The following is a 10,396-nucleotide window of genomic DNA, read 5'->3' on the forward strand; positions in this document are numbered from 1 at the left end:
TATACGAGTTGATCAATGGTCTCCGGAGGCGGCTACTTTGATCCTGTGTGAAAAATCAAATTACTGCTAATGACAAAATCAGATTAGGTTAGTTCTGCAGCTGCAGCTTTTTACCTCCAAAAATATGACCTATCCCGCGTCTGGTTTTGGAATATTATTTCTGATTGCTTCCTCCCTGTCAGCACGACAGAGAGGCTAAATGGGGTCTTGGTGCTCGTCGGTCTCAATAGACTCGGTCGGCTCGCGCTTGCCAACCGTCCAGACATTCACATCTGTCCATTAAAAACTGCTGTACGGCTGCCTTCGCTCTCTCCATGTTTCTGTATTTCCGTTCGGCCCTCGTTCACTGGAAAATAAATATTAAGCTTCATCAGTAGTTAGAACTATTCAGTTACGCGAATTCACTTTCTGTATTATGATGATGACAGTGCAGTGCATTGTTTAAATACCCAACAAAAAAACTGCAAAAAGTGGAATGTGTGTGATATATGTGGTAATTTTAAGTACTTGGATTAAAAAAAATAAATGTTATACAAGCTACTTTTTTAATTGCAACATATTCTAAAAGATCAGGGGCTTTTGACAATGCATCAGGTGATTTAAATCCCCAAAGGCACTGCCCAGAAATGACAAAAATGTCATCATTTTTGTTTGTTTTGGGTGATATTTTGGAGAAGAAAACTGAAAACCTGTAACCACTGGCTTCCATAGTGCCTATTCTTCCTTCTATAAAAGTCAAGTCAAGTCGAGCTTTTTTGTCATTCTGCTACATGTGTTGACGTACAGAGGAATGAAATGTCATGTTTTGCAGGACAACGATGCTAAATAAATTAATCATTGATACAAGCAAAACACTGGACTTAAGAGCTATTTAAAATGCATAACTAAAATATAAGATACTTAACTATACACAAGAGAGGCTATACGAGTACTTTTAGATGAGACTGAACAACCTTGTGCAGGATATGTGCAAGAGAGGTATTAAAGGTGAATAATGAGCTAAAGAGGTATTTAAGGTTTAATATTGTGCTAAAGAGTTAAAGGTTGAAGCAATCAGTGGAACATGATTGTGGTACATTTATAGTAAACCGTTTTCTTTGTGTTCTTGTAAGATGGAGTTTAGATAAAATGTCAGGTGCATTTGAGAGAAGAGTGTTTCTACAGGTGGCTTGTCAAACCCACTCACCTGTATAAAGCACAATTTGAAATGCACAAGTTTATTTTTAAAATAAGTCACTCATTTGCTCTGGGCAAGGGAAATTAAATAATGCATGTATATATTATATTGCAGCCTCTTGCGATTATCTAATCGCAATGTTTCAATATGTGATTCGATTTTGAATAATCACACAGCCCTATTAAAAACTAACATTTTGGGATCTCTAGATTATAGAAATACACACTTTATTGTCATCAAAGGTTCAACCTTTATCATCCATTAAACTCTTAAGCCGCCTTTCCACTACACACGACATTTTGACACAACTATCGGAATACACTCACTTCTTGCAGTCGCACAGCATTTTTAGTTCTGACGTGCACCATGAGAGAGAAGCTGTTCTCGCAGTGTCCAAAATAAAGGAGTGCAAAAGCAAGAGCCATTACTCTGTGTTCACAGTGGTTGAATAAATGAATACTAGAAACTCATAGACCGCTAAAAATATTGGAGGGAATATGTAGAAAACATTAGAAAATTATATTTTTATTACTTACATTTATGAACAGAAATGTCTTTTGTAAATATAGACTTTCTCTAATTTAAAAAATTACAAAAAAAAAACTAGTATATCTCATTTCGAGCGTACGGACCTGCTTGAACAACACTGGAATACATCACATCCGGTCAACTGGTCGCATACGGACCAGTCGCAGGAGTTCAAATATTTCAACAGATCCACAGCTCAGTTCGGATCCGAATTTTCCGCATACGAAGATGATCGTAACTCCACGCAGCTCCCAGATTACTCTCCATTGGAAATGAATGACTTCTGGTCTGACGCTTGTCTTTTGTCGTGTGCAGTGGAAAGAAGGCTTGAAGCTGCCTTTCCGCTGCACGACATTTGGACACGACTGTCGAAATACGCCCCCTTGTGGCAGTCGCACATCATTTTCAGTTCTGACATGCGCCATGGGAGAGAAGCTGTTCTCGCAGCTATAGACATTAAATGGCGGCCACTATAAAGTAATAGTGGGGGGATAAAGTAACTGTTTCCGTCAGGCCATGCTTGACCTCTTTGGAAAAATGATTCTTTTTTTATAAACAAATTGCAGACATTCTCAGATGCTGGTCGTAAACCATAAAGCCTGAGCTAATGTTTAACATAAATATAAAAAAAAAAAACCCAGAGTACATTAAAGTTTGTTCGTAAATTTCTCTACCATCTTCAAATAAAATCAGAGCCCTCCACCGGTTGTTTCTTCTCTATTGTGCGGTTCCAAACACGTGACAAATAAATCATACATATCTGTTCCCCTGCTGATGGGCTCGTCCTCTGTGACTCTGTAACCAGAAGAGTTTAATGAAGAAGAATTATGGTATAGGAAATCTATACGGGGTCTCTCTGGAGAAAGGCATAGAGTACATCAACACAAGCATGTGAAGTACAGTATGATGCACATGTTTTCTGGATTATAATTTAGTGGAATGCTTTTTTAATTCTCCCAAAATGGAATCCCCATAAATATAAAATGCAAACATTTAAAAAATGAATGTAATATCCTGTTGTCCAACAAATATATTTAAAGGTTGATAGCCTGAAACCCTTTTAGAATTCAAGAAATATGTATGATAAAAGGGCTTTGGTTTTTAGGGAAAAAAATCTGTTTGTTAAAAAAATAAATAAATAAAAGGTGTTATATACTACAGTATCTAACTACAGGTTGGCTATGTTTATATATAATAACTTCAACTGTTAAAGGTATTAATGATTAGTTAAAGTTATTAGTTGGGCCAGACAGAATCTGCAGACATTTTTTGCTATTTCTGAGGAGAATTTTGTAAAAAAAAATCTGTGGATTTATGCGGAATGAGTTTGGAAGTATCATAACTAAAAACTTAATATATGAAATAAAGTATACCCTTTTAACTTCTATTTAATGTTTACAATGTAAATCAAATTAGATTATTTGGTAAACAAACTATATTTACAAACTGTATTGTAAATAAATTCATTTTATTTTTCATTTAAGTCATTAATATTACCGAAACTAATTTAAACTGAATACATATAGATTTACACACACGCATTTACACAAGTAAATAAACAGACTCAACGGTGGGCTAAAAATCTGCGTAAATCTGTGGATTTCTGCATGCACAGATTCCGAATGGGCCTATAGTTATTAGTAACTAATAAAGTTATACTAACTAATACGTTTTCTGATTTTGATTTTAATGCAATAATTTGCACCTTTTGTAAAGCTGCTTTTCATGATAATTATTGTGAAAAGCGCTATATTATAATAATATATATTGTTGTTTTTTGTCTAAAGGCTATAAAAGTTTGGTTTATTAGCTTTATGCAATGTACACAAAACAACGTGTAATTACTTTTAATTTCTACAAAATTACAATAAGATGATTATTTGAAAGCAATTGAGAATAAAAATATGGTTACTTCACATACCATAAACTCAATTTTGAGGAAACTTAATAAAAATTTTAAAGATGGCAAGTAACAAATAAACTAACCATGAAATATTAGAAACACTGAAATAGTGTTGTCTTGTAAAATACTACAGTAATCTACAACATTTTGATTTCGTGTTTTTCAGTGTATTGATCTAAATAGTGTTGTTGTTTTTAATACTGTTACAATTGCTGTTATCATATTGTAATTGTATTTTAAGTTATTATTTATTTATTAATAATAATAATAATATTAATAATTATTATTGTAATGTTTTAAACTCTAACTTAAAAGATTAAAAATTGTGTTTTATTGACATGTTTTGCTAACCAGGTCATTTATTTGTTGAAAATACAATAAACAATAATATTGTGGAATGTCATTAAATATAAAGTAATATAAAATATATATATATATATATATATATATATATATATATATATATATATATATATATATATATATATATATATATATATATATATATATATATATATATATATATATATATATATTTAACATATTATAATGTTTTCTATTTTTACCATATTATTTCAACATGGCAAAACTGAATTGCTATTATCATTCCAGGAATGTAATTCTTTAGAAATCGTGTAAAACTGATAATTTGGTATTAAATAAAATACATTATTTTCGATGTTAAACACATTTTTACTCATATTTGTGAAAACATATCTTGTACATATTATTTTTAGAATAAAGCTGAGCAAAACTATTAAATGTGTCCTTAATACAATTATTATTAATTATAAATAATCTTATTGAAAGTTTTGACAGTAGATTCTGATGAGTCAAACAATGGTTTGGCTGGCAAATAGTGTGAAGCCCAGAATATGTCTGTCCATCTGTCAGCAATCACTGTGATCTTCCTCTTGTGCCAGTTTCTTGTACAGTGGACATCTTATTTAGCTGTAGACGCGAACCTCTTGTTCAGCAGTTTGTCTCAACTGCAGCAGAATATTATAAATTATGCACACAGCCTACAAACATGTCAGAATCAGAGGGAAGCAGATGAGCCAAACTGAGGTTTTAGCATGAAGAAGATTCTCATTGGTGTGTAGATTTAGTCACTGATAAAGCACCAGGTACACGCACAACACACACACAAAGACACATGCAAAAGAGAGATTAACTGAAACCGCTTGTGCTTGGGATGCAGGCAATGTTTGATTGATTTATTGATTGTACCTTATGTTAGGTTTTTTACTATTTGGTAAATAATGAAATCAAATTTTCTTTTGATTATTGCTTTATACAGAGCAACAGCAAGGATTTATAAGCAGGTATAAGGACCCAAAAGTGAATCTACAGTTGTGTGTGTATTGATTTATAGTAAATGGATGGTCAGAGTAAACAAATGTTGTATACAGATTATATATAAGGGTTATACAGGTAACATTTTACAACAAGGTCTACTTTAGTTAATGCATTACACAAACATCAATAGTGAGAACTTCATTTGTTACTGAAGTTATCTTTAATGAAAGAAATAAATACAACTGTACTTTTGTTAGCTATTAGATTTATAGAATAAAACTTTTACAACATTTAATGAGTTATTAAACTTTATTGACACAAAATAACTTCTCCAAAGATTAATGAATTTAGTTTTTAATAATTCATTTAATTAATAAAAGTACTTTTCATACTGTTTAGTTGAATTTACTGCTGTTATTAATTTTAGACTCATTGTCTCTTATTTAGACTTATTGGCCTATTATTTGTTAAACTATTACCAAATTATTGGTCCATAAAGCTCCAGAATATTTTAAATCAATATCTCAGGCATGCCGCAGGACAGACTAACATGGGAAAATGTTTATGTTTTGGGGGAAAAGCCTATTAAAATCTTCAAGCATATGCTGCTGTGATGATCACCGTTAATCGCGTCCAAAATTAAAGTTTGTTTTGACATAATATACGTGCGTGTTTTACTGATATGTATTCAATAGAAACAAACATCAACAATTTCTATATTCAATAGAAATAACATCGTAGTGTTTAATATATCAATATAGGCATGGGCCGGTGTAAGATTCTGACAGTATGATAACCTTGGATATAAAATATCACGGTTTCACGGTTTTATGGTATTGGGATTACTGCTCTAATATATATTCTTTTAAAATGTCTTGTTAAAAAAAAAAAACTATTTTTCCCCTTTAAACACAATATTTTTTTGAGAAACTTTTGTAATATTTTGGAACAGTAAACACGTCAGACTAAATAATTCAAATGAATCACTGACCTCTGCTGTCTTCAAAAACGGTGTCTTTGGATATCTTTGCTGCTGGAGATACTGTTATCCTAAAAAACTTAAAACAAAACGGAAAAAAAACGTACATATACCGTAGGAACGGTATAGCAGCAAATATTGGTGGTTTTTAAACCTTGACTGTTCCAAATCGTGGTATACTCTGAAAATGGCCCCACGTCTAATCAACAGTGGCTAATAATTAAGGCCGGAGTGGGACTCCTTTTCAGCCATGGAGTTTCAAGCCTTAAATCACGACAGTCTATATTGAAATAAGGTCATTTCCAATTCAGTTTCTAATGACACTATCACGTCTTTTTCAAGGACACAGCTGCATTAGAACTTTTAATGTTTTTCATAAATATAAGAACATTAAAGAATAGCTAAATCTCCAACACTATTCTTTAAAACATCACAATGTCCTTTCCTGCAATATCTGAATATATATTCTGTGCAAAATTCTTTATGTATATCCAGTCCTTTGTAACGGTGGTCACACAAAAAATATAATATGTACAACTACATAAGTAACCCAAACAGTATTATATGTCTTAACACTAAAAGTGAAAAAAACAAAACAAACTGATTATTTAGGTGAGGTTTGAACTCGGGTCGGCGGTGTCATAAGGCACCTTGCTGACCACTGGACCACTATTGTGCTGTTTTACTGGTAGCGTATTGCACTTATCTGCAAGACTCTTTCAACCACAATTACTTTCTATTGATGGCTTAATTTTTTTTCTCCCCTTATTAGATTTCTAATCAAGTTATGTCAGATTTATTTAAGTAGTGAATCATCTGATTTTCAATGAGCAGGTGTAATATTCATTAATACTAATTATTTGAATTCTTATATTCACTAAGGTGCCGCTGTTTGGGGTCGAATGATAGTTACATCATCATTAAACTGCAGACTGCATTTTGCTCATAGGGCTGTGAGAAAATAAATAAAAAGAGCGGAGCTGTGGCAAAATAATGGATGAAAAGAGTGAGGCGACAGTCAAATAAATAAACAAATGAAACAAGTGCAATTGCTGAGAGTGCAAGCAGCTAGGGACACCGGCTCTCGCAGCACAAAAAAATGGACCAGCTCACTGGGAATTCTCCCGATTAGCCAATTTGGGCCTGACATCAATAGTGGCTTCATTTAAATGTATTTATTTATGTATTTATTATGTGTGTGTGATACACATATAAACAAAACGATACAAATAAGACAATTTTGTTACATAGATTTTATATATATATATATATATATATAAATATATATATATATATATATATATATATATATATATATATATATATATATATATATATATATATTGTACTGTGTATATTTTATTATGTATAGACATTTTTATTTGAATTCTATTAATCATGATTCATTTTTGCCCAGCGCTATATATAATAATTCTCTGTATTTTGAAACTGGCCAACAACACCTTTCATATGTATTATTACAAGATATTGTATCGTTGAATATTTCTCTAGTCAATATTCAACATGTTATTGATCATTTAGCCCACCCCCCACCCCCTCACCCCCCTCATAAGAAACCTTTTAATGATTCTCTCTCGTTCTTTTCCAAAAAGAAATATTTTCATGCAAACAAGAGATGTGAGGGTCCTTTTGTGTGTATTGTTTTCATAAACGCTCCCATTAATGTGGGCCTGACCTGTCCAGCGAGTTAAGCCTGGGTAGAAGCCAGCTTTGCAGTGTAATTTATGACCCCGAGTCAAGCCAGATTAGTCCTGATTGGATCGTCTGTGCCATATGTGACCTACAATCTGCACTCTGCTTGTATTGGCAGTCTGAAGGGGTCAGCAAACTCCCTGGGCATAGGCTGTCATGGGAACGACCTCTGGATCCTCCGTTGGGCTGTTTCTGTGCCCCCGCTCATCTTGAGGCAGAGCCATCCACATTTCTGTATGTCACTCTTATATTCTTCTGCTCCATTTCACAACTCCGCTGCACTGCACTGAGTTGCATATATAGTTGCACGCACACGCAAAAAACATGTTTGCAATGATATACATTTTGTAATATATATATTTTCTTGGAATGAACAGATTTTTTACAGTCGAATATTAATTTATTTAGCTCTTATAGAATTATGGTTCGTTTGTTTTTCAATCAGTGAAGAATGATCAGCACTATTACTGATGCATCAATTGTGTTGAGTAAAATATTTGATTTCATAACTTATTTTTAATATAGGATCTATCTTTCTGTCTGTCTGTCTGTAGAATGTAGACATTAAGGTACTATAGACATAGACATAGATAAATAGACGGAGACAGCAGACAAAAAAAAGAAAAAAACAAGCCTCTTGAAAATTCTCTAAATTTCTCTGGATTCACTACATTCATTTTAAGTAAAATGTTAATATTTGCATGCCCGTAACCTGGTGAAAGGGTTGTTCTTTTTTTCTTAAACAGTGGACCTTTTTGCTGTCATTCGCCTTATTTTCTAATTAACTCTGAGGTTTAAATACTGCATTTAAAGCCCTATTTTTAAAAACTGTATTAGCTTGTTGGATGGTTATCATAACCACACATTTTATTGTACCAAAATATTTCCTAAAGATTAAGAATAAATAAATATAAATAAATACTTATTTTTTTAAATACAAATGTATTATATCACACAGTGCTCAGCATATATGAGTACACCCCATTTTGAAAATGAATATTTCTATCCATTTCTCAGTGAATATACAGCAGGTCATATTTTGGTTCATTTGAACAAAACAGATTTATTAAACAGACATATTTATTGAAATAATATTTTATTCACTAAACATCTTTAGAAATTGAATATTTAGAGTTTAGAAATAAATATAAATTTAAATTCATGCAAAATATTGCAAACAAAATTAAACTGCAAATTTCAACAAAATCTTTTAGAAAAAAAAAAGTTTTTTCTATTTTTTTAAATTGTATTTCATATAAATTTAAGCTACTATTTTTTGGAACTTTATCTTAAGTTATTTTGGTAGATTATTCAGTACTAAAGCCAAATCTGGAGCTAATCTAATGTACATGCACAAATATAATGTTTTAACGCATCCTATAGAAAATATGAATTTAAATACAAGATTTGTGAGGGGTGTACTCGTATACACTGAGCACATCATTAGAAAAAATAGCAATCTGTTAAAGTTTTAAATTAAAAACTGTTGCCTTATTGTCAGTTATTAGGCAAATGACAAACTGGTCAGCAACTTTCCTCAGTCAGAATTTGGCCATTTGAATAAAAAATATTAAAACATAATAATAATACTAATAATAATAGTGTAGAGCTTCATGATTTTTCTCGTAAAAAAGTTCATTAAAAAAATTATTGATGACAACAATAGTCAAAGTATTCAAATTAATTGTAATATGGGCGGCTTTTGATGCTTCGCAACTTTTATTGATTATTTATGAATTTTATATGATTATATATTTTTTTGTTTCAAGAATAAGTCCAATATTTAGAATAAAAGATGTTTTCTCTTTTTAAAAACAAAACATTAGTGAAAGATGACTTCAGGTGGTCTTACCCTTTAATTGCCCCACAAAGTTAAAATATTTGGATTGCTTTTCTTAACTCCTATATGTCACTAGTTAACACACTTAATGCTTTTTTTTTTCAACACATCCCATGATTTCAAAAATATCAGCCTCTACCAAATGGTTTATGTCGGTTTATGGTAAAAGTACCAGAATTAATACATGAAATCAAAAAATATGACCAATATAAATATATATATATAAATAAACATTTTTGAATACAAAATTATCTTTATATGTAGGAGTATTACATAAAAATTTCAGATTCTTATTTAACATGTTTTCTTGTTTTACTATAAAACCAAAATCAAGTGTAGTAGTGCAACAGAACTATGCTTGTTTGATTTATTTATTTATTTTTTATTTTTATTTTTATTTTTGCAAACCAACAATGCTGTGTGTAAACCAATATTGAAAATAGTCATTATTTTAAACAGTCAAAACATAGTCAACCATTTGGTAAAGCACACAGTTAAAGGGTTAAAGCCTTATGATGGCATAGCAGACAAAAATAAGATAAATAAGCTTATGTATGGGACCAATTCTGGACCTTTGTCAGTGAGGGGTGGGTCTTTCAAACCACCTGAAACCCCCCACCTGATTACGAGTCTGATTTGTATTATTCTATAAATGTCAAATAACATTTTCCACCTTTTAAAAAAAAAGATTAAATATAAAAAATCTTTTTTTGACAGTTGGTTATAATTTGTTCTGATTAAAAATTAGGGTTATTCCACCAAATAATGTTTTTCTAAATATTGACATTTTCTAACTTTGTACTACTTTTTTTTTTTTTACTTGAGAACTTAATAAAAACAATAGTTTTGTGCAAAACATTAATTAAAAAAAGTCTGAAATGGATTTTTTAAATATATAATGTAAGTTTTATTTAATTTAATTTTTATTTATTTAATTTTTATTTAATTTATTTTATT

The 10,396-nt window shown here is 31.1% G+C and overlaps 1 protein-coding gene across 1 annotated transcript in view; it reads left to right on the top strand.

The window, feature by feature from the left end:
- ephb2b (eph receptor B2b) overlaps nt 1-10,396 on the top strand; it is a gene marked incomplete at its 5' end in the record, with an annotated part of 240,027 nt that overhangs the window by 10,078 nt on the left and 219,553 nt on the right. Inside the window, 1 exon segment of the mRNA NM_001442006.1 lies at nt 7,718-7,833.

This window comes from Danio rerio, chromosome 11 (assembly GCF_052040795.2).
Source record: "Danio rerio strain M-AB ecotype USA chromosome 11, GRCz13ab, whole genome shotgun sequence".
NCBI lineage: Eukaryota > Metazoa > Chordata > Actinopteri > Cypriniformes > Danionidae > Danio > Danio rerio.